This window comes from Panthera pardus, unplaced genomic scaffold (genome assembly GCF_024362965.1).
Source record: "Panthera pardus isolate Hobbes unplaced genomic scaffold, ASM2436296v1 HiC_scaffold_24, whole genome shotgun sequence".
NCBI classification, from domain to species: domain Eukaryota; kingdom Metazoa; phylum Chordata; class Mammalia; order Carnivora; family Felidae; genus Panthera; species Panthera pardus.
This window is the reverse complement of record NW_026526810.1, coordinates 115,375,215-115,394,973: the sequence shown is the minus strand read 5'-3', so window position 1 is coordinate 115,394,973 and position 19,759 is coordinate 115,375,215. Positions and strand designations below refer to the sequence as shown.

Genomic DNA, 19,759 nt, shown 5'->3' with positions numbered 1-19,759 from the left:
CCTCTCCTCTAGAAAAACAGAATATGGTCCTAAAGGGACACTGTTCTCTGACTACTCTCACATTGGTGTTTTGTACAACAATGAACAAATAATACCTCCCACTGCTACCATACCATCCTAACAGAAATACACTTGTTGACCCGCTCATTCATTCATTCTTTCATTCGAATATTTGAGCCTCTATATGCAAAATGCAGCTCTCGAAACATGTCTGTTTTGATGGCTGTCCATTATGATTATGGATTTCCCATCCTGGCACAAAAGAGTGTTGTACTCTATGGAAGTACATCAGGGATTGGCAAAACTTCTGTAAAGGGCCAGATGGCAAATATTTTCAGCTTTGTAGCCAGGAGATCTCTGTCACAACTATTCAGCTCTGCCATTGTAGCACGAAAGCAGCCACAGACAATAAGCATGTAAGCGAATGAGACGGGCCTTATTCAAATAAAATTTTATTTACAAAAACAGACACTAGTTTAGATTTGCTCCACAGACCATAGTTTGCCAACATCAGCTCAAAACCATTAACAGTTCCTCAGCACTTACCAAATCAAATCCTAGGTCACCTTTCCTTTCCCAGTCTATCTATCCAAACTTCATTCTATCACTTCTCATAGTCTCCCTCTGAACTAACACAATATTTCAATGTGTTACATTCTTCCATTACTATACCTTGAACTCAGCCTAGAATGCCCTTTCTCCTCCTCTCTGCTTCCTCATACTTCTTCCAGGTAGCTTCTGTACACTGTGTGTGTGTGTGTGTGTGTGTGTGTGTGTGTACATGTGTGTGTATTCATAGCATCCAACATAGAACCTTGGGTACAAAAATTGAGCTGAATATATTAGAGAGCATACAAGGTAATGGCTGTGCTTAAGTAGAAAATAAAATGTTGAAATAACCATATTTAGCTGATTATATCATCATCATCATCATCATCATCATCATCATCATAACAAATGGAAGAGAGAAGCTCATCGTGCTGAAACAAAGACATCTGTACATCTCTAGTGGACACCAAATGTCCCCTGGAGATCTTATATAATTTTATATTAATTACCAATGAGATTACCATGCAGTGCCATGCAATTATCTATATTCTAAAAGGATCTTCAAAGGACAGAAAAGAAATATGGTATCTTGGGTCACTTAAAACTAGATTGGATAAAGGGCTTTTAAAATCCTGGACTAAGTAAATTTACACCCTCTGAAAAGTCAAAAATTAAGGAAGGCAAATGTGTGTGGCAAAGATCCTGAAGTAAGTGTTCGATGAAATGTGTACAAGACGACTTAACAAATTTGCCTTTAAATCCTGCAATCCCATTACACATGCAGGGAGGAGCGATAGAACCCTCCCATGAGGGTCTAAAAAGGGCCTCCAGCACAAGATGTAAATGATAATCAGTACTTCTGGCCTTCATGACTCAATTCCTCCCCCACTTGAACATTATGAATCACAGCTATTTTTTCAGTGGGCTTTCACCTTCCTCACTCAATGCAGACCCAGCTTGGACTCCCCACCATCAGCATGAGAGATACACAAAGAGATTAGTCAATAGAGGGAGAAAGAGCTGGATGAACCAAGGACTGACTAAAGATTGGTGCAATAAAAGAGAGAAGGGGAATGATTTTTTTAAAGCAATAAACCAATTCATCCACCTGCTCTTGCAAAGCAGAGGATCAATTATTCCAACAAAAGAAGACACAATGAGGATTGCAAGGAGAAAGCCAGTGAATGAATGAGCTCATCCAGGGTGTGGAAGGACTGAAATATACAGGCTGACCCAAGGAAGGAGAAAGATGACGCAAGTGGATAAGGAAGAAAAGGAAGGTGGGTGGCTAAGCAGGTGCCCACAATACTGGACAAATAGAAGTAATCAGGGATAGGGGCAGAATTATTTCCCTTCTAGAGAACTCTCTAATGATGCTGGACTGGTTGAGACACTGGAATTAGTATCAGAAGAGGCCACCTGCACCACTTCAGAGCACAGTCATCCTTCTGATTGCCAAATGACAAAGAAAGCACAAGCAGGAGGCGACATTTTTCTTTGTCTTTATGCAGCTTCCTAAAGCCCAGCTGAATTCATAAGCAGCTGTGTGACTCCCTGTAAGCACACAGTGCATGTGGGAGCACGTGGGAGCACACTCACTCACTCAGGAGACTCTGGCATTGCTGAGTTACTGAAATGAAGCTGCATGTATCAGAGTAGTCAAGAAAGTACAGAGATTGTCACAGCTCCAGCCACAAAGTATAAACAATTATTAATGTCTAAGTCTTCTTAATGGGGCAAAAAGATTGATTTAAGACCAGGAAGTTCTATCAGCCTAACACATCAGCTGAATTATGTTCACTGGGTACAAAAATAAAAAATACAAAGCAGCCTTGATCACACTTCTGCCCCCATTCAGAAATCTTCACTGAAACCCCACTGCTTTCAGCATAGTGCCTAAATTCGCACGCACGTCATTCAGGACCTTCCACTGACTGACCTCAATCTAGGTTTTTAGCCATAAGCAGCTTGCACTTAGACCTGTACAAGTTGATTCTGACTCATGACCTTCTCTGTGATCTTATTCCCCTTCTTACTCATTTCTATCAGCCAAAATTGACTTATCCTCCAAAGATTCTGCTCAAATTCCACTTTGTCTTCGTAAATGTCCCCAGCTGAAAGTAATCTCTAGCTATCATTAGTACTTTAAAGTTTTCCCAAACCCCAGTGGTTCTGACACTTCCATGTGCAGGAGACTCCCCAGAGGACTTTTAGAAACATAAATTGCTGGACCCCTATCTACAGAGTTCTATGTATTTCCAATACTCTCCAGTACAAGTTTATATTCAGTAGATGTGCAACGAATATGTCAAATTAAATGTATGTTTTCATGTTGCTGCATACATGTTTGTGTATACACATTTGTATTCATTCAACAAATATTTATTGCTGACACATACATTTGAAATAGGCATATATAGGGTACAATATTTAAAGTATGAGCAGGTCTCTTAACCATGTCACATTTGGCAAGTGAAAGGGAAGTATGAATATGCTGCAATCCATTTTGCAAATGTGTTCTGCAGAAGAGCACCATTAAAATTCAATATGAATCTCTGTTTGAAGAGTGTCCATCTGTGTTCATTTGCGGTAAATGTAATGACTCTCTCATTCTGCCTGAATATTCAGTTAACCCATGCTATACAGAGCCTCTGCTTTGTGGCAAGGAAGCATGAGATTTTAATATCTCATTCTATGGGTTTACAGTCGGCTCCCTGACATTACTCACATTCCAGATACTCAAAAATTCCTCAGCAGACCACCAATACCCACCAGTACTGCTTACGAGTATAGATGCTAGAGTCATCCTGCCAGGCTTCAAATCCTGCCTCTGTCCATTTCTAGAGGATGACCTTGGACAAACTGTTTAACTGCTCTAAGCTTGAGTTACCTCATTACTGAAGTAAATAGGAACAATAATGAGATACTTGCTTCCTGATTATTATGAAGACACATATTGTTATGAAAAAGTAAGTGCAGTTGGCCCTTGAACAACATGGTTTTGAACTGCATGGATCAACTTCTACATGGATGCTTTTCAACAAGTATATTGGAAAACTTGGGGGTGAGGACTGGCAACAATTTGAAAAAACCTGCAGACAAGCTGCATAGCCTAGAAACACCAAGAAGGAGAAGGAGAAGGAGAAGGAGAAGGAGAAGGAGAAGGAGAAGGAGAAGGAGAAGGAGAAGGAGGAGGAGGAGGAGGAGGAGGAGGAGGAGGAGGAGGAGGAGGAGAAGGAGGAGGGGGAGGAGGAGAAGGAGGAGGAGGAGGAGGAGGAGAAGGAGAAGGAGGAGGAGGAGGAGGAGGAGGAGGAGGAGGAGGAGAAGGAGGAGGAGGAGGAGGAGGAGGAGGAGGAGAAGGAGGAGGAGAAGGAGGAGGTGGAGGAGGAGGAGGAGGAGGAGGAGGAGGAGGAGGAGGAGGAGAAGGAGAAGGAGGAGGAGGAGGAGGAGGAGGAGGAGGAGGAGGAGGAGGAGGAGGAGAAGGAGGAGGAGGAGGAGGAGGAGGAGGAGGAGGAGGAGGAGGAGAAGGAGGAGGAGGAGGAGGAGAAGGAGAAGGAGAAGGAGAAGGAGAAGGAGAAGGAGAAGGAGAAGGAGAAGGAGAAGGAGAAGGAGAAGAGGAGGAGGAAAGGAGAAGAAAAGAAAAAGTTTGCTACCATTGTAAGGGATAAATATTACATATAACATACAAAATATGTGTCAATCGACTATGTTATCAGTAAGGCTTCCTGTCAACAGTAGGGTCTTAGTAGTAATGTTTTGGGAGAGTCAAAAGTTGCATGTAGGTTTTTGACTGTCAGTGCCCCAACCCCCTTGCTGTTCAAGGGTCGACTGTACATGGAAAGTGTTTTACATGGCACAACCCAGAAGTCACCATTAGTGCTGTTGCATTAAACATTAATACACACAGGAAAACCTCCCAGAAGTTCCTACCGCTCTGTATCTTCTAGGGCCAAAAATCTTATTTCACCCAGTTGCCATCTGGAGTCACCATCACCTAAGCCAGACAAAACTAATAAATGTCAACGTTAATATTTAAATTTTTATGGTACATAAAAATGACCTATACTATTCGGGGTGCCTGCGTGGCTCAGTCAGTTAAGAGTCCAACTTCAGCTCAGGTCATGATCTCACAGCTGATGAGAGATCAAGCCCCATGTGGGGCTCTGTGCTGATGGCTCAGAGCCTGGAGATTGCTTCAGACTCTGTGTCGCCCTCTCTCTCTGCCCCTCGATGGTCATACTCTGTCTTTCTCTAATAAATAAAATAAAAACAATTTTTTTTAATTTTAAAAAATGACCTATACTACTCATTAGTACTGGTACCTTACTTTCAGCTATTTTGAGAACTGAAAGGGATAGTGACAACATTTGATTAGGGAGCACAGTGCTGCCTGAGTGGCTTCAATTACTACTCTACTGATATTTCCATTCAAATCCCATAGCCAGCACAAACAAACAACTCTCATTTCGCCCCCAAAACTCCCTAACCCCTAAGACTATGGGTGCCTAAAGATAATTTTGGCCTTTCTGCCTAAGAGACTAGATACCGCTTCATCCACGTTTCCTGACCCACTCTATTATCATCTGTAAGGTTTCAATAGTGTTAGGCCTATGTCCACATGAACGGCATCAAGTTTACAAGCATGTATTGCCTAAGAAGCTAAAAGCCTATGAAAATGCAGAGCTCATTTGTGATTTCAGCTACATTACAGCTGGATGTGAGCAGAGCTACATCAAGAAACAGGCATCGCTACACTTCTCCTGTTTAAAGAACTTCGCTCCATGAGAAACAAGCATTTGTTCCATGAAAAGGCAATTTAAAATTAAACCCTAACATAGGATGTGCGCATAAAGCTAAAATTGTAGGAAATAATTTGTACTGAGTTGGTTATTTGCAGTTTCTTATTGTAAACAGAACTGATACATACCAGGCAATGATATTTTTCATAATTCAATGCTTCCGGACTGGTTATAAAGACCATACTTCTGATAAGAAGTGAATTTTAAACTAAACCTCCACTGAACTTTGGTCCTCTTGTGTAATTTTATGTATTGTGTAGCTTACCCTGTTCCTTACTGATTTGATTCCTAGCCTGCCATAATCCATTACCACACATTTGGTAAAACAACAGAAATTTATTCTCTCTCAGTTCTGAAGCCCAGAAGTCTGATATCAAGATGTCAGCAGAGCCACTTCACTCTGAAGGCTCTAGGGGACACTCCAATCCTTGCCTCTTCCAACTTCTGATGCCACATTCCATGTGGATTAATGTCCACATTCAACCTCTGCTCGTGTGTGTCTGTGTCTTCTCCTCTTCCTGCCTTATTATATGAGGACGCTTTTCACTGGATTCAGGGCCCACCTAGATAATTCAGGATGATCTCATTTCAAAATCCGTAATTAATTACACCTGCAAGAATCTTTATTCCAAATAAAGTCACATTTATGGGTTCTGGCAAACATATCTTTTGGGAGGGGCACCAATCAACCCCCTACACTTGGTGTATAGGTGTGTGTGTGTGTGTGTGTGTGTGTGTGTGTGCGCATGTGTATCTGTGTGTTTGTGTTTCATCTCCCTACTCTACTGTAGGCTCCTCGAAGTCCGATCAGGGATTTGTTTTCTGTATGTGATTCCATGCTCAGTACTCAGAGTACCAGCTCATATCAGGTGCTCATTAAATATGTGTTGACTGAATGAACATATAATTTTAGAATGTCATCACAACTCCTACAATGTAACAGCAAAATACTGTGAATATATTCAGAACTGGAGGGATAGCCATCCCCCAAACTTTCCAAAGTGCTAGCCACAGAGTGTGTCAGAAGCCAGGATACACTGGTGAGGTAAAGCAATGGAGGAGGAAGGAAGTAAGACCATGATCCTGGATTCAAATCACACATTAAGCACAATGCCTCTCTGAAAGCAAACTGCTCTCAGCAGCTCAATGGACGTTTGCAGAAAGCAGGCTCACAGAAGAAAAAGCATTCTGACACTCCCAATGAAGAGATGAACAATGTAACTCTACAAGGATTTACAGAGAGTTAATCTTATTTATCCTTCCCCTCTGAACAAAATCTTTTGCTTGTCAGATTAAATATCATAAAAAATGAAATCAGTTATGCAAAAATAAGATTTTAAAAATGAAAAGATGAGTAAGTCTTCCTGTGTCTCTGTATATGAGTTAGATAATGAAAACTAATATTTTCATCATCCTTCACAGTTTTTAAGGTATTTTTATAGGCATGATTCCATCTGACATAACCAATAACTTTATGAAATCAGCCATCTTCCCTTACACATGGAAAGATACATGCTGAGAAACTGAGTTGTTTAAAGTCACACAAGTGAAAACAGGCATTCACTTGGATGTTTTTTTGCTGGTTCCAAATCTGGCGTGCATGCACACACATGCATGTGCATGCATATGTGTTTGTGATTCCTCTCTCCACTAATTTGCAGGCTCCCATAGGGATCTGTCTTATACATCAGTGATTCTACTAGGTATTTTATTAGGCCTGATTGTATAGTTACATTATAAAATATTTTAATTTTTTTAATGTTTTATTTATTTTTGAGAGAGAGAGAGAAAGAGAGATAGCAGGGGAGGGGCAGAAAGAAAGGGAGACACAGAATCTGAACCAGGCTCCAGGCTCCGAGCTGTCAGCACAGAGCCCAACGTGGGGCTCGAACCCACAAACCGTGAGATCATGACCTGAGCTGAAGTTGGACGTTTGAATAACTGAGCCACCCAGGCAGCCATAAAAATATTTTATATATTTAATGTTCTTCATGAAAGAATGCCTGAGAATAACCTTGGAAAAACTTCATGGGTTCCAATAAATGGCAATATGTAAAAAACATGTGGGTTGGGGAGGACGTAAGGAAAAGAGAAAAAGTAACGTATTGCTTATAAATTCTCTATGGCTTTAAAGACAAGAAAAAGTCATTTTTCTTGGAAATAGGAAAAATAATGTTCCAAAAATTTACTTTGAATTGTACTAAATGAAAATACTGTTTAGCATTTACTAACAAACTGTCTTATATTGATTCCCAAGTTGGTACCAACTATACAGACCAACAATAACTTTCTAAAGGACAGGGGTCATTTATTTTAGGAAACAGTTAATGTCCACATTTCACTCATGTACTCTCAAAATTAATGCTGGACACTCAGAATTCAAGAAATCACTATCAACTTAGAAACAAGACCAATTCTCTTGGTTGTTAGATTTTCCCCAGAAAAATCCCCTCTTGGGAACATGAACTCCCCTGCATCTGCCATTTTGTGGTGAAGCCATGAACCCTTTTTTCGCCTAAATTAAAGCCCAAAGTCCCTAAATAGAAAACTGAATGATGGCTATAATGTAAGCAGTTGGAATTCAGGAATAAATGGTGTTTCTGAAATGTCAGTGCCTAACTAGCTTAAAAGCATCTTTTTAAAGGACTCTAGGCTACTTGGCCCTAGTCTGTATACTCCTGAGGGAAAAGATATGAGAGCCAGAACCATACCCAGCTGACCTCATGAATAAGTGCCCAGGAAGCCAAGGGCAAAAAGACGTTCACCCAATTCCAGGTGCTGTAGGCAAATAGCTCCCAGATGACACCGTAGGCAGAGCTCTCAGCCACCCCAGTGAGAAACCAGCCCCAATTCCCTCAAGACATGTAGACACAAAACAAGTTACTACTGTCACCCACTCTTCTTTCTCCCATGAGCTTCAATTAGCAAGAAGTTATAAATCCTTCTTTCCTCTTTGTGCAAGCCATCCCTTCCTTCTTTCCGGGCCCCATATAAGCCAAGAGTTGGCTGTAAACTTCGCTTTATTTTTTTTTAACTCATATTCTTTTTTTTAATTTTTTTTTTAATTTTTTTTTTCAACGTTTTTTATTTATTTTTGGGACAGAGAGAGACAGAGCATGAACGGGGGAGGGGCAGAGAGAGAGGGAGACACAGAATCAGAAACAGGCTCCAGGCTCCGAGCCATCAGCCCAGAGCCCGACGCGGGGCTCGAACTCACGGACCGCGAGATCGTGACCTGGCTGAAGTCGGACGCTCAACCGACTGCGCCACCCAGGCGCCCCTAACTCATATTCTATGAGTCTGTGTAATTCCTGTGAATATCACTCATGGGGGTGGGGGTGGGGGTGGGATTTGTTCCTTATTATAGCTTTGGAATTAGAAAATTATCCTTTAAACAACACATGTTATTTTGCATGTTTGGGAAAAGAGAGCATATAACAGAACGCAATGGTACTTAACCTTCTTGAGGTCACAGGCCTCGAAAATCTTATTAAATATATGGACATATAACATAATGTCCATAACACAATATGCAATATTTAAGAGATCCTTGGAATTCCTATAACATATTCAGAAACTCTTTGAGGTTCTTGAAACTTGGGCACAAAAGCAGGCACCCATACACTCATCCTATATTTGGAAAAACTGCAAGTTCTATGTAATTCTCTCTTCCTAGAAAAAGTAAAATACAATAAAAGTCCTTCACCTTCAATAACCTAAGCAAATGATCATCAACTGGAGTGGTTGAGTGCATAGGCATTGGGGTCAGGCTTTGCTCCCTTCTAAAATGGAGGCCTTTAGACAAGTACTGAATCTTCCTGAATGTAATTTCCCAGGTCTCTAAATATGTATGGTGAGACATATCTAATAGGGCTGATGTGAGGGTAAAAGAAAGAATATCTACAATGTGATTGGTGTAATGTCAAGCTCATAGTCACTAGTACTGATTAAATGGCCAGCACCATCACCATCATCATCACTATCAAAAAGAACACAGTTGGGACACAGGTAGGGCTATATAAATTCCATAAAGATATCAAGAGCCTTACAGGAAAACTTCTTGAAACCCTCTGAAGAACAAAACAAAACCAGACAATTCCCACCACTAAAGTGCTCAGTTTGCCACAACCCAGACCTTACGTTACATTATGAGTCACAGTATGAAAGGGCTTTCCTCACTAAGTGACAGCAGTTTCATGCATGCAGGACCCCATAGTTTGGGCCCCGAGGGCAGCATTCTGGATCGGATCTTCAAGAAGCAGGATCTTCACAGAAGCAGAGGTTAAAGATGGGATTACATGTAGTCTTCTTAGAGTGGCATATTCGTGTTTGACAGATGATTCTTTAGCCCTTCTTAAAACCGCTGAACATTTTAATGAAACCAACCATTCTGAAATGTTTCATACTTTACAGCTGTGTCCTTTTCTTTATTCTTGTTTTCATACGGCTTTTCCCCAAGATCAAATTTGTCTTTGATTCCCCATCATTTATCACAGTGTCTGGCAGAAAATAAAGCCTCTGAAAGTAATTGGGATCACAAAAAAGATACAAGGGAAGCAAGGAAAGGAGAAAGAAAGAGAGGATTAGGTAAGATGGTAGGGAGTGTTATGTTCAATTGACAACTCAAGGAATACTTAGTGAATATCTAACATATGCTAAGCTCTGAGTCAGGCATGAGAGACACAATGATACATAAAAGAAAGTTCTTGTTCTAAATAAGCACTTAAGTTGAGCACATCTTTCTTTTTCTACTTCATTGTTCCTTTAACAGAAATTAATGAAGAGAGAATAATGGGAATAATTCTATTACAACTCTGTTGCAATAAGCATGTGGCAGGGATCATGCACGGCTCACCAAATATTTGTGCTCCCCTTTCATGGGGTTCAGTTGTTCAACTAAGCAACAGCTGTACTGTAGTTGTGATCATGTCAGCCAGAGGCTAGATTTCCCAGTTGCCTTTGCAACAAGGTAGGACCTTGTGACTAATTTCTGGCCAAAGAAATGTGACCAAAAGTGGTATTTGCCAATTCCAGATATGTCTGCCCGCTGAATTTTGATGCTTAGAACTACCTTGGAAGCCCCACGTTGACAACAAAAGAGCATCTGTCAGCTTTGTCTTGGGTAACTGTGGAACAGAACCTCACCTCCATTCCCCTGACCTTAACCTACTTGGACAACATGTGCGTAAAACTAACATTAAAACAAAACTTATTTTGAGTTAGTATGCTGAGATTTGGGGTTTTTTTTTCATACAGTTAATGTTTACTGTAGCTAATATAAGTTAGAAATCTAAATACGGTTTTCATGTAGCTTGAGACCCACTGTATGTGCATTCCTAGTAAGATCAAACTGTCTCAGCTGTCAAGTTTCTTCGCTCCTGAACACTGAATTATGTCAAGTCAGCACGGTGATGCTCTGTAGCACATGCTGACATGATGCTCTATTAAACTGCCAGTGACATCATAGAAATGTGGATACCTGGGTAGTGGACTGTTACAGCAATCACTGCAAGTGGTCCAAATAGGTGTGTGATTTCACAGTAATTACTTTATTGGGAGAGTAAAGCAGTCGTTACGCATTCAGTGCAGTTTGGTTGGGTACAATCATTTCAAAACACCTTGACTTTAACTTCATTTGTGTAATTTAATCTAAGACTTTTTAATCAACACCACTTCTCGAGGACATGAAACTCTCTCCCTTACCATTTTTTGCTTTTGTTGCCTTATTACTGATAATAGTATTAATCAGTTCTTCTAAAAATAATAGCCACGCTTAGTGAAATGCCTTCTATGAGTCAAAACCTGGCTACGTACTTTTCACATATTTTATGTTTATATGATTTACATTTCCCAAACTTCCCATTGGGCCACATGTTGACCCTCTAAGATATACATATTGCCATCCTATAAATATGAAAAGTGGTATTAAGAAATGTGTTAATAGGTTGACCTAATACACACACCTAGTAAGTGGAGAAGCTAGAATTTGAACTCAATCTACCTGGCACTAAAGCCCAAGGCAGTTTTACTGTGCCAGGTGAATCCTAACTGAAATCCTAGCTGAAAGTAAATCCTAACTTAAAGTAATATTAAGCATATATCATCACGTTTGATCACAGGTAAATAATAATAGCAGCCAACATTTAATGAATTTTTGATGTTTCAGTTATTCTCCTATTACTTACTAATTTATAAATCCCCATAACAACTTTAGAAATAGATACTATCATCGTCCCCTTTCTACAGATAAGAAAATTGAGGCCCAGAGAGTTTCAGTGATTTGTCCAAGGTCACAGAGCTAGTTAGAGGTTAAGCTAGAATTCACATACAGGCAGTTTGTCTTAAAAGTCTGTTCCCCTGGGGCTCCTGGGTAGCTCAGTCAGTCAAGCATCTGACTCAGGTCATGATTTCATAGTTGGTGAGTTCAAGCACTGCATCTGGCTCCATGCTGATAGTGCGGAGCCTGCTGGGGAATTCTCTCCCTGTCTCTCTGCCACTTCCCTGCTCGTGTTTTCTCTCTCTTAAAATAAGTAAACAAACTTAAAAAATAGTAACAAAAAAACTAAAAGTCAAAGAGCATGTTAATGTCTCTGAGTTAAAAAAAAATAAACTTGTTTTTGTTTTAGAATGACACAGCATATGAACAGAATCATTTCTGTCACCATGTAACAACAACAAAAAAGCTTCCCTGAATCTAAAATTAATGGGAAAATAAACTGCCACAAATTCAACATGAATAGGTCAATAGTCTTAATAAGAAATCTGAACAGAATATATAGCAATCCCACCAATATTAGAAAAGTGAGCAGGGGTAGAAACATCTGTGACTTGGGCCTCAGGCAGGCATTTGGTGGGAGGGTTGCTACGACCTAATGGCATCAGGAGTGTCAAAAAACTTGGCAAGTCATATACCTACAAGATATTCTGCTGCTGGTAGTTTCTACCTATCTACACTGATGTTTTATCTTTCATATCCCGGGAACAAAACCGAGCCCAATTTATTTTTTTAAATGTGCAGAAGTACCTGATTAATAAATGCTTTCTGATTGTGAAAGGCAGTGAATAAGAGAAAGCAGAGGTGGGTCACGGGTGACATGCAACAGAAAGGTTTGTACTGGGATTCAAACAGGGCTTTAACAGCAATTAGAAATCATTAGAACAACATTCTTAAAATAACAATGTCATGACTAAATGGACTGGAGAAAATGTAAGTCCAGTTCTTATTGTAAAAGATTCATTGACATGAAATGAAAAAAAAATAATGAAAGCAAACAAAATTTAATCATGGAACTATTCATCGGAGTGACTCAATGACACTTGACCATTACTAACCCAGCCTCTTTACACAGGGAGTATAAAGGACTAATCTCTCCTACTCTTAAGGGGTGCACCATATACTTATTAGGTATGAAAAGAATTCCTCCAAATCACTCAACAAATCCAGCAAAGGTAAGTTCAGCCAAAGCTGAATTGAGACTAATGGATCTGGTATCAATAGCTCTGGGCAGGAGTAAAAACTCTGCATTTTCTGAGTGCGTGCTCTTGGGCAAGACACTTAACCTTTTTAATTCTCAGTTGAAATACGTAGGAAGTGGGTGGCTGTAACCCTAAGAAATGCAGAAACCATGTGGTTCAGTCTCTGAGCTGGGCCACATTCAAAAGTCCAGTCCAATAACCAGTAGAAATATTAAAAGTAATTACATTCCTCATTCAAGTTCCTTAAAGGGTATTAAAAGTCACCCAATGCACAGTCTAGACAAACACTATTTTTTGCCTTCTGTTTTCACACCTTTTCTTTACTTCCCTCATACTCTTAAACTGCTATGGTGCCTTAACTCTTAAAACTGATGAGAAACTCCTACTTCTAGCCTGTGTGCTTTTTCTTCCTTCCCACTTCACTCATCTGCTCCTCACTCAATCATTGTTTGGCTTAACTTAGTCTCTCTTCCAGCCAGAAGGAATCCTTTCTCTTTAAAAAAGATGAAAAGTGGGGCGCCTGGGTGGCTCAGTAGGTTGAGCGTCCAACTTCGGCTCAGGTCATGATATCACAGCTCATCAGTTCGAGCCCCACATCAGGCTCTGTGCTGACAGCTCGGAGCCTGGAGCCTGCTTCAGATTCTGTGTCTCCCTCTCTCTCTGCTCCTAACCCACTCGCATTCTGTCTCTGTCTCTCTCAAAAATAAATAAACATTTAAAAAAATTTAAAAACGAAATAAAATAAAAAAGATGAAAACAGGGGGAATCGGGCTGGTGAGTTGGAATTAGAGAGGCATCCGTGAACACATTCGCATTAGTATCTTTTGGATACATCACATGAGAATAATAATGCTTGCCTCAAAAAGGTTTTATGAACGTTAAAGGAATGTCTGTAAACTTTCTTGGAAGGAGAGTTTTCTGCTTGTGACAACATGCACCATACACGTGATAAATGCACATCCCTATGACATGAAAAGTAGAATTGATATTCTGTTTGACCCTCTAGATTCACTCTGCACCCTACCCTGCTCTCTGAGATGCTCATCATTCTGGGTTGCATCAAATATGAGGCACTGACAAGAAGCCGGGAGTGAAAAACGTGAGACGGAGGTATTAATACCCGTTTTCCTCTCATCCAGTATCCAGGTCGGTGGCACCTAGCATTTCTCTTATGAAGTTTGCAGATTCTGCTAGGAAGTCCTCCCCTATGTACAGCCCTAGCTCACTCTCTCTTGGTTCTAGTAACTGTTCCCCCCCACCCCTGCCCCTTTCAGGCCTAAGGGAGGTAACAGCTGAAAGGGTGCTTTGTCATACCTTATTGGCTGCCCTGCCCACAGACCTGCCCTGCCCACATCATTGTAAATAGGTCAACTCTCATCATATTACCCTGTTTGAGTGTGTCACCAGTTTCCCTACCAGGACTCTGACCAATAAATGCAAAAGGGAAATCAGTTTGGGTGTTTTCCATCTATGAATTCTTTGACTCAGCGTGGAAAAAATTGGCACACAGATACTCTAAGCCTCATTTTCTTTGACTGTAAGCCCCCACAGCCATAAGAAAACAGAAGTCTAGAGGTGGTGTAGGTAGTAGGGGTGTGGGTTGAGGGGTGAGTAAGCAACGTGGAAAATTGAGCTACTTTAAGAAGATATATCCCTCATCTTTAAAATGTAACATTCTAGTGGCTTCCGCTGCTTCAGAGGCAACAACAAACTAGTCTTGGCTTGTATGACTAAAGAAAGTTTTCCTTTCACTCAAATTACCCACCAGACAGTACAATAACTGAGAAATTCCTTTTGTATCATATTGGCTGGCTCCATGTCTGTGTAGAATTGCTTATGATTCTTCAATTAAAACGTACATCCAGGAATTTTATTAAATCATTTTGTCTTGTTATGTGGAAATATTCTCTGAAGGTTACTTGTGCCCTCTGGACTTTTTAATAAGTGAAGAAAAGTAAGTTTAAGTGACATAGCTATGGTTTTCAAAACCCATTATCAGGGAAAGGAGATCAATGTATTTTTATATGTTTATTTTTAACTGAATGAGACGTGCCCAATTACTTGTGATTATGAAAAATAATTCAAAGCAAATCCCACCCAGCAGCTATGGAAGATTTTTTTTCTTTTTCTTTCTAACCAGAAAAAATGATTTGCTGGACCTATTCTCAGTAGCTGAATTTAATCTCACTGGTGAGCAATGACCAAATTTAGGAATTAATAATGGATAGGAGAAGCGGTTAAGAATTCTTTACTGACCTTTCTTAACAAAGAAAGGTCTAAATGTTTATTCTGACAAGGCAAGTTTTGGTATTATTTCCTTACTATTACTTATTATTTATAAGCTGCAAGCTCTGAGGAATGGAACTGTTTTGTTATTAGACTGAATTCCTAGTGCCCACCACAGTACCTGGCACCTGGAACATGATGAACATACATTTATTTATTGAATAACATAATGAAGGAAGGGTGAGTTAATTTCTAATTAATTTCAAATCCTAAAGGATTTGATCCTCCTGTTGAAGAGAGAAAATTGTAATTAAGTCTTCACTTGCTTCTATTATTTCCCTATAGCTCATAGGACTTAGCATTACATATGGGATAATAAAAGCTTATTCATTGGTTAGTCAAACATTTGTTGAGCACTTACTATAAACAAGATACTGTATTACGCATTATAGGTGACAATGAGGGCAATTAGGCATGGATGCTTTCTTCTGAAGGTGCAGTAGCAGGAATGAAATATAAAGTACTGCCCTACAAGGAAGCACATTCTTTGAGTACTAAAGAAGACCAGCTGAAATGTAATGGAAGTGACCATGAAGGACAGCTGACATTTGTCTGGAGTTTGGGGAACTCAGGAAAGACTTCAGAGAAGAAGTGGCTTTTACACCTGGACCTTGAAGGAGTAACTAAATTTAAGCCTTCAAAGAATATCAATTACCAATACTCATTCAACACCATGGAGTTTGCAAATGAGCACTTTCACTATTTACCTTCATCTGATCCTCAAAGCATTCCACAGGGATAGGTATGATTGCCTCAATTTAAAAAATTTGTTAATGTTTATTCATTTTTTGTGGGAGACAGACAGACAGCATTGAGTGGGGGAGGGGCAGAGAGCGAGGGAAACTCAAAATCTGAAGCAGGCTCCAGGTTCTGAGCTGTCAGCACGGAGCCCTACATGGGGCTCAAACCCCAGAACTATGAGATCATGATCTGAGCTGAAGTTGGATGCTTAACTGACTGAGCCACCCAGGTGCCCCGATTGCCTCAACTTTAGAGACCATTAAATAACTTAAGAAAATTTAAGATATAAGTTTGTTCAATCCAGAAAGTTATCAAATGAATGAATCTCTCCTTCTAGGAGTTCTAGGATAGACAACACAAACTGTACTTGCAAACTTTGGATTTGAACCAAATATTCTGAATTCCAAGTGAAGAGAGATCTTTCAGCTACATCGCATTGTCCTCTTGGGGAGGATCTTGAGGTAGAAATATCCACAAATTGTATAGTAGGCCAGTGAGAAAACAATGATTTACTGAAGTTCAGTGCAGCAGCAATGAAAGTATGGTTTCTTACAATATAGCTCCCCTGGAGTGGCTGACAACAATAATAATAGCTAACATTTATTGAGTGCTTTTTATGTGGAATGCACTATGCAAATCCTTATGTGCATATTCTCTTTTAATCTACAAACAACCCCATGTGGTAGGTGCCATTATAAACCTATCTGTACAAATGAGAAACACTTGGCTCAGAATAATTAATAACTCAGGCCGAGTCACACATTTGTTAAGTGACTACCATTATTAACAACATTTTGGTAATGCAACCAAACCTTTAATTAAGAAGATGAGCAATTCACAGCCACTTCTTAATAAATTCTACACGTGAAGAAATGTTACCTGGCATCTAAGCCATTAGGGGTATTGCTGTGTCTAAATAGTCATCTACTTATTTCCATCTTCAACAAATTTGTTCTGCCATATGTAATCACTATGCAATATCCAAATATGTTGTCAATCTAATTAGGGGATTTCATCTACCAATGCAAGAGATTAATAAGTCTGTAGATACATTAACTTGTATTGATTCACTGGAAAAGGAAATCTGCTTTCTTCCTTTATGTAGTTATAGTTCCTCAGGGCTAGCTTACCTCCTTTATATCCAGCCTGACATTCACACTTTCAAATTAAGTCCATGGCACCGAGGTTTTAAATTTTCCCCCTCTTTGCCTTTGAAGACTCCACTCCATGATAAAACCAAACACACCGATTACTTTGGCTTTGTTTTTGTTTTAAAAGATGTTTTGCTTTTGTCATTTGACATCTGAGCCTTTAACAAAGCCAGGCTTTGCTGATTTAATGTGATTTGGGTCAGAATCAACCCTGCAAAAGTAATTCATTCTTCTCTTAAGCAAAAGGAATGAATATTAGCTTAGAATGCAAAGAGTGCTGGACTGATTGGCTTAAGAAACGGGGTCCAAGCCTAGTGCTGCCAACTAGCCAACTATGAGACGCTGGAGCAGTATCCCTACTTCTCTTCTCTACCTCAGTTGCCTCATCCATAAAATAATGGAAGGGGACTAGTTGTTCTCTACTGCTCTATAAAATATGCAATTCTACCATTCTAATGCACACAAACCCTTATGCACCTGCTCACTTACTCATTCTTTCTTTCTTTCTAAAGATACTTACTGAACGCCCTCAATGTTGCAAAAAGTAGAGGTTTTAAGCACATTCTCTTTTCACAAATATAACTGGGTTGAAAGACAGTGTTTTAGGAAAAACCTCACAGTATTTAGAATAAAGCACATTTAAAATTATTTATTTTGTTCTTTTATTGGGAAATGTTTTAAAATGGGCTGAGAAATGGTACCCAAGTGGAGAAATGTATCTTTAAAATAAAATCCTTAGCACAACTTCCCAAACTAGAGTCATATATATTCTATAATTTCTCATTTTATAGTCTAAGAAAAAATGAATAACTGACTTCCAAAATGTGTCTTTATTAATAGCAGTGTATGTTTTAAGTTTAAGAACTATGGAGTATATTTAAAGTTGATGTAGCCTATATCCTAAAGGCCATTTTATACTATATTCAAGAAACTATCATGCTGTTATTTTTGTCTTTAGAGCAAGCTGCTACTTTAGCAATTAGCAGTCCATAAAAATGTGGGCAATTGGCTTCCTCCAGACTAATTAGCAAGTTTGCTGTGTTCCTGTCCCAGCTGGTCACGCTCTGTCTTTTAACTTAGCTCAGGCCTACTTGTTTTGCCAGTTCTAGAACCTTTTAAAGTTTGTCAGTAATGACAGATATCTCAATTGGCTTCTGACTTAAACTCTTCAGCAAAACAACTTAGCCAAGCTGGTGTAGCATTCTCAACTCTTGCTTCCTGTTCTCAACAGATGCCCAGGGAACTCCCTACCCTCTTCAAAACTCCTTAAGGATGTTCATGCAGCTCAGGGATTTCTCCATGACCCATCTCCCTGCTCCAATGCTCAAGTCTCTGCTCTCTGAAGTATGTCTCACGGTGTCATTTGTGGATTCTCATTCTTGGCCCTGGCACTCTAGTGTGACAGACTATCAGGCAGCTAGTTTTTCCACAAGGTGACTTTTCTTATATCATTCCCTTGAATCAAGCCACTCATCAATGACTTCTGGCATTTTCTTCCATCAAGCCCAGGCTCCTGATTTAGAGCCCCATACTTGACCCACGCCAAATCAGTTTGGGAACATGCCCCTGACAGTAAATGGATAGCTGGAGAGTGAGCAGCAGCATGGAACAAACAGGAAAAATGGAAATAAGGATGTGGTCCAGAGTCAAGGCAGGTATTCTGCCAACTGAACAGATCAGGCTCAAAAGTGGATGTGATTCTAGGGGAAGGTAAAGATGGGAAAATGGGACCAGATGTGGTATATCTACAGTGAGGGTTGGTATGGAGTTTGGGGGTAGGGGTGTGGGATAGGAGAGTGGTGGCAAATGGAAGATTTGATGAAGAGGAATAACATAAAAACTTGAAACTCAAGAAGCTGCAGAGGAAGAAGCCAACAGTAAACAAGGTTATTTTGCAAAAGAACCCTAAAAAGATACAGAATTGGAGGCATCACATATTTCTGAAAGCAGGGATGAGAGGTACGACTGAAAACAAGAGTACTGGTTGGAAGCCTATACAAGGATCAAATAGCCCTACAGATACCCTCTCTATTACAGCAAGGAAATGCATGCACTCAGAGAATACAACTGAGGAGAGCTTTGGATTTTAGGACCCAGGCTCAGGCCTTGGCAGGGGTGTGGAGTCATAACGAAAATGGGAGGATTACATGTAAACTCGTACACTGACCCCTGAGAACAATCCACCTATCCTAAGCCCCTTTCCTCCTCTGATCTCAAGCACTGCTCACCCACCTATAGAAACAAAACATTCAACCACAGAGAAACCGAGTTATATCTAAGAAACTGAATTATTGGACAAACCAAATGACTTGAGAGAAAAGATCCACAGGCAATGACATTTTGGAAGGGTAATCCCTTGATAAAGTGGCTAGTTCCCTACCTATTTATGCTGTAGTAAATTTCATTAACTGATTAAAAAAAAAAAACAACCCATAATTATACAGCTTCTAACTAATGTGTTAGACTTTTTATCATTGGGTGAAAACAAATGGCCACAATTTGCCAGAAATTGTAAGATAACCTCTAAGAGAACCATGAGAGCCAGGGACTAAGATAAATAGAAAAGAAAAAAAAAAGGAATAATTAAAAAAAGACACAGTGCAAGGAACAGAAAAACAATTTAAAAAATCTCATTCTTAAGATGCTAACAGAGATAACTTCTATTAAGAACCACAAACTAAATGCTATTAAAAGGAAAAAATAAAACACAAAGCTCTTAGGAAATAAAAATATCCATTTATTTATGTATATTTGTTA

The 19,759-nt window shown here is 39.7% G+C and overlaps 1 protein-coding gene across 32 annotated transcripts in view; it reads right to left on the bottom strand.

Moving 5' to 3' along the window:
- The window catches only part of NRXN3 (neurexin 3), a 1,570,655-nt gene that overhangs the window by 885,018 nt on the left and 665,878 nt on the right, over positions 1 to 19,759 (bottom strand). The gene's annotated exons all lie outside the window — the stretch shown is intronic.